The sequence below is a fragment of the Humulus lupulus genome, chromosome 5 (assembly GCF_963169125.1).
Source record: "Humulus lupulus chromosome 5, drHumLupu1.1, whole genome shotgun sequence".
Classification (NCBI taxonomy): domain Eukaryota; kingdom Viridiplantae; phylum Streptophyta; class Magnoliopsida; order Rosales; family Cannabaceae; genus Humulus; species Humulus lupulus.
This window is the reverse complement of record NC_084797.1, coordinates 128,275,472-128,290,623: the sequence shown is the minus strand read 5'-3', so window position 1 is coordinate 128,290,623 and position 15,152 is coordinate 128,275,472. Positions and strand designations below refer to the sequence as shown.

Genomic DNA, 15,152 nt, shown 5'->3' with positions numbered 1-15,152 from the left:
CTTCTGGAAACACATCCAGAAATTCACAGACTAATCTGGTCTCACTGGCATGACTTGAGTGGTGTTAACCACACTGGCTAAGATTCTGATGCAACCTCCTTGCAATAGATCTCTAGCCCTCAGAACAGAAATCATAGGTATGTGGGGTCCATGCACAGTACCAACAAACACAAAAGGATCCTCACCTTCAGGCTCAAAGGTGACCATCTTCCTTCTGGAATCAATGGTTGCCCCATACTTCACCCACTAGTCCATACCCAGAATCATGTCGAAGTCAGTCATAACTAACTCTATCAAATCCACTGACAACTCTTTTCACTCCACTATCACTGGCAAAGATCTGACCCATCTCCTGGATAACACCAACTCCCCAGTGGGTAATAAAGTTCCAAACCCCACAGCATAATAATCACATGGTCTACATAGTATATCAATAATTCTACTAGCAACAAAAGAATGTGTAGCACCAGAATCAATCAAAACATTATAAGGGGTTCTAGCACTAAGAACCTGACCTGTAATTACTGAGGGTGAAGCCTCAACCACTGCTTGTGTCAATGCGACCACTCGAGCTGGGGCCGAGCTGTTCTCTTTTCTGGGTTCTTCCTTTCTTGCCTTAGGGCAATCATTCTTGAGATGACCCACTGCTCCACATAAAAAGCAGGCCCTTGCCCTACACTCTCCCAAACAACGCCTCTTACACTTAGGGCATTTGGGATAAGTCTTCCAGGCCTCACTACCGCTCTGGCAGCCCATTGAAATACCACGGTGTTGCCTGTCAGGACCTGGAGATGGGAAGGTGTTAGGAACCTTCCTCTTCTAATCACTGGAGCCTCCACCCCTACCTGAACCTATAAATGGAGAACCTATTCTCTTGAAATCTTTTCTGGCTGCATTGTCTCGCCATATCTTGTTCTCTACACTCTCAGCTATGAGTGCCTTCTCAACCACCTGTGCATAGGTAGTAACCCCAGCCACAGTGTTAATGCGAACATCTCGGGCTAGTCTAGGCTGTAGCCCCTGGAGAAACCTCTCCCTTCTGGTCCCATCAGTGGGCACCAGCTCCATGGTAAACTTTTCCAATCGATCAAACTTCAGGGCATACTTAGCCACTAACAAACTCCTCAGCTTTTGTTACCTTAATGGCATCATTGTAGTACTTCTCATTGAAAAGAGTCTGAAACTCTTCCCAACTCAGGGCATTGATGTTTCTGATCTGGTATATAACCTCCCATTAAATTCGGGCATCCTCTCGAAACATATATGTGGCACAAACCACCCTCTCATTACCAGTCACCCTCATGAAATCCAGGATGGTAGTAATCATGCTCATCCACTGCTCATCTTTAGCAGGATCTGCACTGCCCTAAAAAACTAGAGGTTGCTGCTTCCTGAACCTTTCATAGAGAGGCTCCCATTTATTTCCAACCTCTGACAGTTGTTCAACTTATGGCACCAATACAGGGGGTACCTCAGGTACACTGGCTGCTACAGGAACCTATTGTTGTCTCAGGAGGTGGAGCTCGCTGCCTCAATACTGTGGCCTAGAGCTCACTAAATAATTGCTGCCAGTTCTCAGGAGCTGGTTATGGAATCTGATTTTGGTAATTCTCTTGACCCTGATTGTTATTCTGGCCTTGATCACCCTAGTCGGCTGATGAATTTGTCTGTCTTGGAATCGTTCTTATCAACTTAAACCTTGCTGCAATACTCAATACAGCCAGTCAGGAAGTGATAACTAAACCTCTTGCTGCCTCACGGTCCAAGAACATGCAGAAAATTATCATATTCCACTGTTATACAAATATACAGATGAATACATGATCATAGCATTTAGCATTTAACATGTATCAAATAATAATTCCCAATGAACAATACTAATAAGCATGTTCTAGCAATATCAGTACAAATAAGCATGTTCTTGCCGATGATGCAGTAGTCAAGGCACAACCTTATCAAGGTATCTCATTTAGACTGGTAAAGCATTTATACTTTATTTAAGCAGTTAAATATATAACCGCATAAATAGTTACCAAACCATGAGTCTAGCTTGTCTTCAATGGCGAATGTACATGCCTAGTCAGTCTACAGGAACCCTAAGCCTTGGCACGCTCTGATACCAAGTTGTAACGCCCTGGTTACTCCAAGACCATTACTGTGAGCTTTGAACCGTGCTTAACTCGCTAATCGAGTTCATTGGTTATAAATGTGCATCTAGGTGTTATTAATAGGCTAAGGTGAAAACCAGTCAAAAGGAAAAGATACATTTTATTTAAAACATACAACTGTTCATGGGCCCATAAAAACATTTACAAGTTATTTATAGTACAAAATGGTAATTACAGTGTAAAATTTACAACCCGCTGACCTAAGCAGCAAAAATAGGGTTAACCCCTATTCCCTCTGAGAAACTCCTTGGCTGTGGTGGTCAAGCGACCGCATATGTACACATCGCCACCAAAGCTCTCCACTTAAGGCTGGGTGAGCTTTTCTTCCCCTTTACCTGCACCACATATCACCCGTGAGCCAAAGCCCAGCAAGAAAACTCATGACTACATGTATATAATATCAAATGATGATCATGATAATCATCCAAGACTTATATCCCTAAACAAATGAGTGACAGATGAAAAAGTCACTAATGTGGGTTCCGCACCCTTTACAAATGAGTGATCGAGTCACTAGATTAAACCAAGTGAGTGACTTATGAGCAAGTCACTAATGTAAACGAAATGAGTGATCATGGAATCACTAGCGTGGGTTTCGTACCCTTAGCCATATGACAATGGAGTCACTTGGGCCTTCTGGCCCTAGCTATGAGTGACTAGTCATAGAACTAGGCAAGCACTAATAGTTTTCATCGAACTTGGGGTCAGTTCGACATTAATGCTCATGATGAGTCATTTAATGCTGATGTCAATTAGATCTAATCTTTTCAGCTCTGCGTTCATGACGCTTATGCCATTCCTGACTCATAAGTCAATAACATACGACTAGTGCTCAGTACTACTGTCGAACTTGACTAGTAAGTCACAGCTTCACAGTCAGTTCTAACACCATTGCCAATTCTGACAAATAAGTCAGTGCCATTCACAAGTAAGCAAGATTTGCTAAGAATTTGATATGCAATCAATGTCCACATTTAAACACTCAACATGCCTCATTAATAACCATGCATATCACATATGGGGTGCAGTTTTCTTACCTCTGGTTCGAGTGAGAATTAGTAAAAGAACGACCCTTGAGAATGATCAACCTTTTAGTTCCTTGACGGTCACCTGGTCATAACCAGTTATAGGATTCCATCAATAAAATGAATCACAAAAGGTTCCCAAACCAAAACCTAGCCTCCAAGACATCGAATTCTACTAAACTGGGTAGTAGGAACGATCCCGAGGCCTAAGGTTTGACTCCCCAAGCCAAAAACACAATTTTGGCCAAAATACCACTAAGGGTCGCGACCTTACACCACCATGCCGCGGCCTGCCTCCTCAAACAGAAGCGGCCATCCCTCAAGCTCTAACATGGGCCGCGACCCTCCTTCACCATGCCGCGGCCCAACGGCCCTTCAGCTCCACCCTTCTTCTTCAATGAGCTTGGGCTGCGACGCTCTAGAACAGAGCCGCGGCCCCACCTGAAACTCAGCCAAAAACCCATGTTTTACCCCTTCAAACTCATTTCAAAACCTTATTAAAACACTCCCAATATCACAAAGATAACCCACCAACTATTACCATAACTTATCTACCCTATAACCATCAAAACCTAAGCCTTGAACCAATCAAACTTCATCAAATTCCCAATTCAATGATCGAAAATTCAATCTCAAAACTGACATAAAAAAAGAGCAAGGAGCCATAAAATGGAACTAAAACCTTACCTTAATCTTAGGTTGAATCCTCTTCAATGCTGAACACTAGCCTAAGACCTTAAGCTTCAATCTCCAAGATTGAATCCCCAAACTTGCTTCAAGATTCAAAGGAAAATAAAAGGGAAAAATGATGATCGTGAGAGAGGAAAGACAAGGCTCTGTTTTGGCTAACCTTCCACAACCTTCAACTTATATATAGCCTAGGTCAAATGACCAAAATACCCCCATGCTTAATTCATCTCGTAATAGCCCCAAAGGGAAAAACCGTCCTTTCCCGCTTATCTCATTAATCATAATTAACGCCATCAAATTCTCGTTATTCTCAAATACTAATAAAATCATATCCCATTACCCTTTAATTCCCGGCAACGCTCTAATCACCAAATTACCCCGAGACTTACCCCGAGCCCCGAACTTAATCCCGTTATGAACAAACCGCTAATTTGTACTCAAAGATCATCTCATGCCGAATGACTCGAACATATCCACATCATAATGTGGCCTTTACAATGATTCATCAAGATGCACACAGATATACAATTACGCCCTCAACGGGCCAAATTACCAAAATTCCCCCACAATGAAATGTGGACCCACATGGATGCATTTATCATCATATAATAATATAATTCACATAAACATGCACATAATAGTTTAATGACATAATAAATCAATTATGGTCCTCCCGGCCTACTAATATGACCATTAAACCTCATCAGGGATTTTGGGGCATTACAGTACCCATAGAGCTATGTGGTGTGTTGTGTTGTATGTGTTGCTTATAATTGTTATACCAAACATGTGGATGTGACTGATCGACAAGAGTTGGGAGTGGAAAGAGCCGGGAGCGGCAAGAGTCGGGAGAGGCAAGAGCCGGGAGCGGCAAGAGCCAGGAGCGGCAAGAGCCAGGAGCGGCAAGAGCTGGGATCGGCAAGAGCTGAGAGCGACAAAGCCAGGAGAGGCAAAAGTTGAGAGCGGCAAGGGCTAGAAGTGGCAGGGGGTCGGGATTGACGTTAAGCATGCTGAATGCTGGCTGCCAGGGCGAGACCCTCAAGGGTACTATACACACCCTTTTGGCTGGGATCGCAGACTTGGTGCCTTGTAATGCACCCCATTCATCGAAGGCCGCTATTGTAGTATTGAGTTGCTATGTTAATATATTGTTGTATTATTATGTTGTCGTGTTTTCTTACTATATTGAGTTATGGTATTGCTGTACTATTAGGCTGTTATGCCATTGTGCTTTTGAGCTGTTCTAATGCTGTGTCATTGTGCATGCTAGTAGGATCTGGTATCTGTTTGTTGCTTTGATTGAGTTTGTTTTGTTGAGATATATTATTATTGCATGTTGTGCTTGAAGTTCTCTTGCTAGGCCTTGGCTCACGGGTGCTCTATGGTGCAGGTAAGAGCAAGGAAATTGGTTCAAACTGCCATGAGTTGGAGGGCATGGAGTGTTGTGTACATGTTTGGCCTGCCTGGCCACCATGGTTGGGGATTATTTTAAGGAGAACGTTGTAAACGTTCGGTTTTGTCGGTTAGGTTGACTATACAATACCTTTGGGTTGTAAAGTTTTTCAAAACAGTGTTTGGGATCCCAATGTAACATTTATATGAATTTCAATGAAAGCCCAACTACTTTTGTACTTAATGTTTATTAAATGAGTTTTTATTTTTATTCAATCACACTTTTTAACCTAAAACCTCGATTAGCGAGCTAATGGCACATTTATAAATCACTTAGTAACGACTCTATGGAATTAGAGTGTCAGAACTTGGTATCAGAGCATGCCAAGGTTTATGGTTCCTGGAGATTAACTGAACATGTCTGCTAGAGACAAGCTCGACTCAGGGTTTGAATTAAATGAAATATTTGTTTAACTGCTTATGTGAGTTGCCTTATCTGTAGAATAAGGAGCATGATGAATATGTGTGTGTTTTGTGGAAATGAGGTTTGATGATTTATGCATGAACATTACCGTTTTGTATTGCAGTATGTGTATTATTTGGCTATTGTGTTAATTGGCTTGCTATGGTTTAGCGTTGTACTAGATTATCAAGGCCGGTAGGCTAGGTTTTTTGCTGCAGATAGATTTGGAAGTTTTGTATCCGAGGTAGTCAATTGGATCAGGCAGTGTGGATGATGGAAATTGAGGCTAGAATCATCCGTCGACCCTGGGATTGGCGGCAGGTATTTGCTGACATACAGACATGATTGTAAAGGCAAGAGGAAGAGATTAGGTGATTAAGACAGTGGGTTCCATCAGGGAATGCTGCCATGAGGGTTGGCAACAATGGCACCAGTTACGACTTAACCTAATGGTGGAAATAGATGGGAATTACTATATGAAAGATTTTAGAAGTGTTAACCTCCAATCTCTGAGGGAGGCTTGGACCTGTTTCAAGTTGAATAGTTAATAGGCATGGTTAGCTCCGTCTTTGGATATATAGGAGTGAAAGGCAATGATAGAGTGGCTTGTGCCACGTACGCATTGCGGGAGGATGCCCGAACGTGGTGGGAAGTTGTATCCCAGACTCAGAATACCGTCATGGTGGGTTGGAAGGAAACTCAGTCAATGGTTCAACGAGAGGCACTACGGCGACGTAGTTTGAGTTGCAAAGACCGATGAGTTTATGAACTCGGTTCAAAATAGTCTGATAGTGATATAGTATGTTAGTGAGTTTTGTAGATCGACCAAATCTGTGTTTGGTTTGGTACCAATGGATGTGGCCCAGAAGGAGCGATCAATTCGAGGATTGAACATAGGGATGGCCAGAGTGTTAGGATCGCTCTAGTGTAGGAAATTGTTACCTACACTTAGGCAGTAGGGAGGGCCTTATTATAGAGGACGTAGGAGTTGAGACATGAAGTAAAAGTATCGTTGGGCGGAAAGCTCGGGCAAAGGTATCCTTATTTACCGGAGCAGGTAGGGGCGGAGGCCCAGTAACTAGGAGAGAAAGACCTCCGATGGTTCTATTACTCTTGGTCCTGACAGAAAAGTTTATACTTTTCAGGGCGGTCATTAGGACGACGGTGAGGCCCGAAGGGGTTACATGGTATGCGCTAGGCGCAGGAGACGTCATGTGGGGAAATGTCGAGCGAAGGCATGTTATCAGTGAAGAATGGTAGGGCACATCAAGCAGAGTTGCCCGAAGATAAAGATGAAAGAACTAAAGAATATAGATAACCCTACTCCAGTTCGAGTGATCGTCTCGATGTGGTAATAGCCTGAGGCAAGCCCCTCGGAGGCGACCAGTTGACTTTTTAGTTCTTGATCTTGTTCCTGTTTATAAAGTGAGCTGATTGAATTTAATGCTACGTATCTCTTGGGGGATACATTGATGGGTGGCACATGTAATATGGTTGTCATAACATGGGGCTTAAAATTTTAGCATCTACCAGGAAAAATTGGTAGTAACTGATTGAGCCGGTTGTATGAGGTATACAAGGTGTTCTTTAGTGTGGATCTATCTGTTAATTAATGGACAACCATGGATTAAAGAATAAGATGGTGACTTCTGAGGTTAAAAGGAAAGGACCCAGTTGCGGTTGCTTGGTGCCTAACTGTTAAGGAAGATACCACTGAGGTTATATTAGATAGACCAGACGAATACCAGATTGGCGGATAAGGTTTTAGATGGGTTCATGAGGATTCGATTGGATAATTGCCGCATTTAGGGAAAAGAGTGTGCAACGGGAATAAGGCAGAGATAGAAGTGGTATCCGAGACATTAAGAAGTATGGCACTAGCTCAGTGGGAAGAATTAAGGTTTAGTTGAAGAAGTGTTTGACTTGAGGGTTGATCAGACGGAGCATCTTATCATGGGACACGCCAATACATTTTGACATGAAAAGGGCCAAGTCTACAAGGATATGTATCACATGTAGGTAGTAAAGGAAGTGATTGTTAGGGATAGGTGTCCATTGCCTAGAATAAAGGTTTCATTACCCGATTGTGAGGATAGGACAATGTATTCAAGAATTACCTAGTTGAGGATCAAGACAAGAGATGTTTCAAGAATTTCCCCTTGCACTAAGTAGGATATGATGGGTTATTGGTAAAGGCTTTTAAACTGACCAGTGCTTCAGTGGCCCTGGTAAGTTCATTAAGCAGAAATTACAGGGATGATGTTGATGAGTCATGTTCAAATTGATCAAGGATGTTTCGGACTACTCCCAGTTAGAAGCAGAACACGAATAACACCTTTATTGATAGTACCAAGGCTATGGAAACAGGGTTACAGGTAAGCTTTCAAGAGGGACAAGTTCTGATTTCTCCAGGAGATGTTCAAAGTCATATTATGAGAGGTAATGGGAACATGCATGAGGTAATTAAGACAGAAACCATAAGGGTGTTACTAAAGGAACGCCTTGGAGACGAAAATCATAGTAAAACCAAAGGGACACATCGACTATTACATGAAGCATCTTCGAGGACATCCATCCCTTGACTGAGGTAACATGGAGCATAAAGTTAATCTGAATGGATGGTTATGTACCAGATTTTCAGAAGTTGGTATAACGATTGATTTACATGTCATGGTATTAGATTTCTATGAATGGACTAGTACAGGAGAACGATGCGAGAGACATAATCCTTGCTTAGAATGTGGAAATCCAGTGCGGTATGTTATGAGTTAAGGTGTGTCGTGTGTAAATGAAAGAGTGATCATTTGTACCTCACAGTGGATTGCAAGCTGATAGTCATGCTGGTTAACCACGGTTAGAATGAAGTAATGACTGAGTTTGATTTGGAACTTGCGGTTGATAGTTGGCAAATATATTCCTATGAATAAACAGTGAAATGCGAGAAGAGGATCTTGTAGGAAAGGTTAAGAATCCTACTACTTCGGAATAGATGAGTTAAATTATGCGGATCTGATGCGTGATCTGAAGGATACTGGCATTGAGGGGAAGATGTGGAATGACCCTTAAATCACCCTTTATGGTTATTTCAACCAGGAAGTTGAATGGATGCTGAAACTACACTTTGTATATCGGAAGGCGCACGACCTAATTGTTTAGTAAACAAGAGATAATAATCAGAGGCCAGAAGGGCTATTATGATTCTAGTGTATCCTGGAGTTAGTATTAAGGGATACGATTATGAACTCTAGGGGTGTACCACCTTGGGTTACAGACAAGGTGAGTAAATGTGAAAGTTATGATTTAACCTATTTGGTTGGCACTCCATGGTTGGTGTGAGTGAGGTATCAAAAGAGGGAATGGGTACGAGAGGAGACCATACGTCTCCATTGGACACCAAGGGTGATAGTGTCAAATTCGAACCTATGGACTCTCAGGTTCTGGAAAAAAAAAGGGTCATAGGGTGACTCCGAGTAGAATAATGTGAAACAAGGAATGAGAAGTACCTACTTCAGAAAGTGAACTTAGGGACAAGAAGTACCCTAGTTCAGAAATGGCTCAAGGACTAGTGAAATTATTAGGAACATTGAGGGCAGGAGTGCTTGCGTTATTACAAGGACATATGAGCTCACAAGTTTAGATATAGGAACGAGGAGTTTCGGGATTGAGAACTTTTTGTCCTCCGTGTGTTATGAACTAACAAGGATACAATAGTTCAGGAAGGAAAGAGGAGTTGACTTATGTATGTTAGATCCTAATAGGGATTAGGCCAGGGGCCTATAGATTGGCCTTACCCCAGTAAGGGTTGAGGCTTACGGGATGTTGCTGGTGCCAATGTTGAAGAAATGGGGTAATGAGTACAACCCCTGATTGGGTGATGAGACCCTGGAAATTTAGTGAATTTATTGTGTAAGGAAAAGCCAGTGAAATTCTGGATAAAGAGAGGAGGTCTTACAGATTAAGACTATTGTTCTTGTGAGAATGTTGCAAGTAGTGACAAAGTAAAAGACCTAAATCTGGGATTATAGTAAGGTTTACGGGATTAGTGTTTCGAGGTATGTGAATAGATTTCGAGGACGAAATTCTGATATGGAAGGGATAGTTGTAGCATCCCAAATTTGCTAATAAGGCTTAGGGCCTTAATTAGCGTGCCGGGAGGGAAATAATTTATTTAATTATGATAATATATGAATTTGATGATTATGCGATTAGAAATGCATGTTTAGGTGAATTAAATATGCATGTGTGCCCCATTTGGTTATTAGGGGCATATTTGTAATTTTAGCCGGTTGAGGGCATAAATGAAATATTTGTGTATATTGTGATTGATACCACGTGTGAGTAGTGATATATTTGTGATGCACGATCCGAGACGGTCCTAGGGAGCAGTTTAGCTAGAAAGTCACAACAGGGTCAAATACCCGGCTCGGGAAGAGCCTAGGGGTATTTTGGGAATGATATACGCATACGGGGTTATCGAGTAATGGGTATTAATTTAGCTATGATTTGGACATGTCGGGATTAAATAGGGATTTATGGGAACACTCAAGGAGTTAGCGGGATTTGGCAACTGACGAAATTACCCTTGGTTGCACTTGAGAATTAAGATGAGCTAAGGGGTTTAGGATGGATTCATGGGTATTTGTGGTATTTTGGGTCTTAGGCAGCTGGAGATAGACTTGGTTTTGGCCTAAGACTCTAGAACATATCATAAACACCCTCTCAGCCTTCCCTTTCTCTCTCTCTCTCGTTACTCTCTCTCTCTCTCAAGGCTAAGGAAGATTTTCTTGCTGAAAATCAAGGGAGGAGGCTTGAGGATTGAAGGAAGTGAAGTCTAGAAGTAGTTAACAATAGTTGAGGAATTGAATTCATCATTAAGGTAAGGATTAATTGTGTTTGTGTGGTGAATTCCTGCTGAGATTTGAGGTATAATTAAGTCTTGGACTTAGGGTGAATTTGATTTGAATTGGGGGATTTGGCTAGCATTCTAGGGTGTTTATACTGCTGATATTGTTTGGATATGAATCCTAGGGTTAATTCTGGGTTTAGGTATTGATTTGGGTTGATTTTAGAGGAATTGGCTCGAGAAAACCCAGGGAATTTCTAGATTTCAGGCTTGAGCCGTGGCCCGTTTCATCAGGTGACGCGGCCCGCTGGAGTTTATAGGTCAGGGGACTTCGAGAAAAATTGCCCAGGCGCCATGGCACAAGGTTTGGGTGCCGTGACCTGTGTATCTCAGCAGAGAGGCATTTTGCTGACTTGGGGTGCGCAACAGCCCTTAAGGGGGGCTGGGCCACGACCCAAATTCTGAATTTTGGCTGGTTGAAGGTTTTTAGCTTGGGAACTCAAACGTTAAGGCTCGGGAAGGTTTCTACTACCTAGTTTGGTAGAATCCAAGGTCCCGGAGGTTAGCTTTATGTTCTGAATCTATTTATTGGATTAGAATTGATGGATGATTATTTTAAATATGTAGTGACTAGGCTTTTCAACGAGGCTCGGGATAGAGGAATGTGCTCGAGATTACGGTGCTCAGATAGCTTGGGACACAGGTAAGAGAACTATTTGTACCCATAGAGCTATGTGGTGTGTTGTGCTATATGTGTTGCTTATAACTGTTATGCCAAACATGTCGATGTGATTGATCGGCAAAAACCGGGAGTGGCAAGAGTCGGGAGCGGCAAGAGCCAGGAGAGGCAAGAGATGGGAGCGGCAAGAGCTGGGAGCGGCAAGAGCTAGGAGAGGCAAGAGTTGGGAGCGGCAAGAGCCAGAAGAGGCAAGAGCCGGGAGCGGCAAGAGCTAGGAGCGGCAAAATTTGGGATAGGCAAGAGCCGGGAGCGGCAAGGGGCCGGGATTGGCGTTAAGCATGCTGAATGCTGGCCACCAGAGCGAGACCCTCAAGGGTGCTGTACACACCTGTTTAGCTGGGAACACGGACTTGGTGCCTAGTAACGCACCCCAATAAACGGAGGTCGCTGTTGTAGTATTATTATGTTGTCGTGTTGTCTTACTGTATTGAGTTATTGTACTGATGTACTATTAGGCTGTTATGCCATTGTGCTTTTGAGTTGTTCTAATGTTGTGTCGTTGTGCATGCTAGTAGGATCTGGTATCTGTTTGTCGCTTTGATTAAGTATGTTTTGTTGAGATATATTATTATTGCATGTTGTGCTTAAAGTTCTCTTGCTGGGCCTCGGCTCACAGTGCTCTGTGGTACAGGTAAGAGCAATGAAATTGGGTCGAACAACCATGAGTTTGAGGGCATGGAGTGGGGTGTGCATGTTTGGCCTACCTGGCCACCACGCTTGGGGATTACTTTAAGGAACACGTGGTAAACGTTCAATTTTTTTGCTTAGGTCGACTATATTGTACCTTTGGTTTGTAAAAGTATTTCAAAACAGGGTTTGGGATCCCAATGTAACATTTTTACGAATTTCAATGAAAGCCCAACTCCTTTTTACTTAATGTTTATTAAATGAGTCTTTATTTTTATTCAATCACGCTTTTTAACTTAAAACCCTCAATTCGCGAGCTAATGGCACATTTATAAATCACTTAGCAACGGTTCTAAGGAAGTAGGGCGTTACATAAATCCTCTATTTAGGGGATAATTTAGTCACTTGAATTACGATATGATTTTATTATGATGTTCTACTGATACTTCTTCTTTATTCTAATCTATATGATGTTTGCCTAATGCTAGTAAATACTTGAGCACTATTTGCTTGATTTATGATTTTGTTTAAAAACTCAAAAGATGGGAATGGAATACGCTATTGTTATACAGACATAGGTTACATATTGAACGAGAGTACCTGTATGACTTGTGTAGCAATTAGGTGATAATTCTTAATGGCTGCTATGTGTTTAAGTTTATCACAGAGATGTAGAAAACTTGCATATAGGTTAAGATCTTATGTCTTGAAAAGGAATAGGAATCAATTTTTGTTAACTTACTATTAGAATAGGAAGAATAGATTTAGAATTGATTAGTATAACTAATAGAATGAAAGTTTGATGAAGTTAATTCCCTATACTTTTTGTTATTGATTTTCTATCATATTTACATTTATTTAAATTGTGTTCGTATTTTATAATTACTCGTTTAAATTTTAATCACCAACTAGAAAGTGAAAAGCGATTATTGATAATTGGTTAATAGTCTCTGTTGGTCGATATCCGTTCTTACAGAATTGATTATTTGACATGACCACGTACACTTGCGTGCATATTTTAGCAATCAAGTTGTTGGCGCCATTTCCAAGGAGTAATGTCCAATATCAAAATTAATTGTTTTTCGTTCTACTTTTGTTTTGTTTTAATGTTTTCTAATTTGAGTTGCCTTTCAATTTCTCAATTTCAGGTGACCTAGTTTATGTGACGTCAGGGTTCAAATATACTAGTGCCTGTTGATCCTGAGATTAAGAAGACCTGCAAAAGAAAAAGAAAAGAGAAAAGACTAGAAAGAATGACACAGAACGTTAATAATGTTGCCAACAACAATCTGAATCAGGGTAATGAGGGTAACGCTGCAGCTGAGGCATACCCACCACTGAAGGACTATGTACTCCCTACTGTTATAGGGATACACTCTAGGATTCGCCCACCTATTATCGAGGCAAATAATTTTGAGATCAAGCCTTCGATTTTCCTAATGGTTCAGAATTGCGTTCAGTTTGGGGGGCTACCTAATGAGGATCTGAACCTCCATATTACTAACTTTTTAGAATTTTGTGCTACTTTCAAAATGAATGGACTAAGTAATGATGCAATCCGTTTGAGGCTATTCCCCTTTTCTTTGAGAGATAGAGCTAAAAGTTGGTTAATTTCACTACAATCTAACTCCATTGCGACATGGGAGGACCTTGCCAAAAATTCTTCGCTAAGTATTTTCCTCCCTCTAAATCACCCTGAATTAGAGGTGAAATAAATAATTTCTGTCAATTTGAGGAGGAATCATTATATGATGCTTGCGAAAGGTTTAAAGAGCTGCTTTGAAAATTCCCGCATCATGGTTTAGTGAAATGGATGTTGGTGAACACTTTTTGTAAAGGGTTGAGGTGAAACACAAGGACTATAATAGATGCAGTAACGGAGGGAGCATTTATGAGCAAAAGTGCTAACGAAGCGTATGAGCACTTGGAGGAGATGGCCATGAATAACTATCAATGGCCAACTGAGCAAGAAAATAAGAAGGTGGTGGGAGTTGTAGAAGTTGATCCTATTGCTATGCTCACCGCTCAAATTACTTTGTTGACCAAGCAAATGCAACAACAAAGTAACATTTCAGCTCAAGCGATGCAACTACAACCCGTTCCTATTATTTATGAGACATGTGGAGGCCCTCATCATTTTGAATAATGCTCAGCAACAGGTTCTTATTCAGTAGATGATATTCCACTTCAAAAGGTTCAAGACATTGGTAATTACCGGAGGCAACTGAATAAAAACCCACACTCCAACATTTATACTCCAGCGTACAAGAACCATCCAAATCTGTCATGGAGGAATAATCAAGGGCACCAACCATAGTATCATTCAAATCCTCCTCAATGTACTCCACATAGACCATCCTACGGGCTAAATCAAAGGCCCATTGGTGACACTCGAAGGCCACAAATGCCACAACATCAACAACCATTGCCTCAAGTGACTAAACCAGAGGTACCCGCTGATTTATTGAGCCAATTTATGAAAGAAACCAGTTCCTCCATTTGGAGCTTAGAAACACAAGTTGGCCAAGTTGCAAATTTAATGGCCGACCGTAATCAAGGGTTTCACCTAGTTCAACTGTGGTGAACCACAAAGAGCAATGTCAAGCTGTTACTTTGAGGAGTGAGACTAAGTATGATGGGCTATGGTGGAAGACAAGGGAAAGAAGATAGACGGTCAATATGTCACTAGTCCAGCACAAGAGGAGGTTACTGAAGTCCTTCCAAAGAAATAGAATTTGATATACACCGCGCCTACACCAAAGATTCCTTATCCTCAGCCGTTCTAAAAGGCCAATCTTGACAAACAATTCTCCAAATTTCTCGAAGTATTTAAGAAACTTCACATTAACATTCCCTTTACTGAGGCTCTTGAACAAATGCCAACTTATGTGAAGTTTATAAAAGAGACACTGTCTAAAAAGAGAAAAATGGAAGATTATGAAACAGTGGCTTTGATAGAAGAGAGTAGTGCAATTATTCAAAAAGAAGCTTTATCAAAAGTTAAGAGATCCGTGTAGTTTCACTATACCTTGCACCATTGGGAATTTTCATTGTGAGAGGACTTTATGTGATTTGGGTGCAAGCATTAATCTAATGCCGATGTTCGTATTTAGACGACTTGGTTCGGGGGAAGCTATTCCCACTACTGTTACTCTTTAATTGGCCGACCATTCATTGACACATCCCCGAGGTATTATTGAAGACG

General features: G+C 41.5%; 1 non-coding gene across 1 annotated transcript; it reads right to left on the bottom strand.

Moving 5' to 3' along the window:
- Positions 1-13,643: 13,643 nt before the first annotated feature.
- On the bottom strand, positions 13,644-13,750 carry LOC133780798 (small nucleolar RNA R71). The gene has a single exon (XR_009869615.1). It is a non-coding gene; the product is annotated as a small nucleolar RNA R71 (small nucleolar RNA).
- Positions 13,751-15,152: the final 1,402 nt, after the last annotated feature.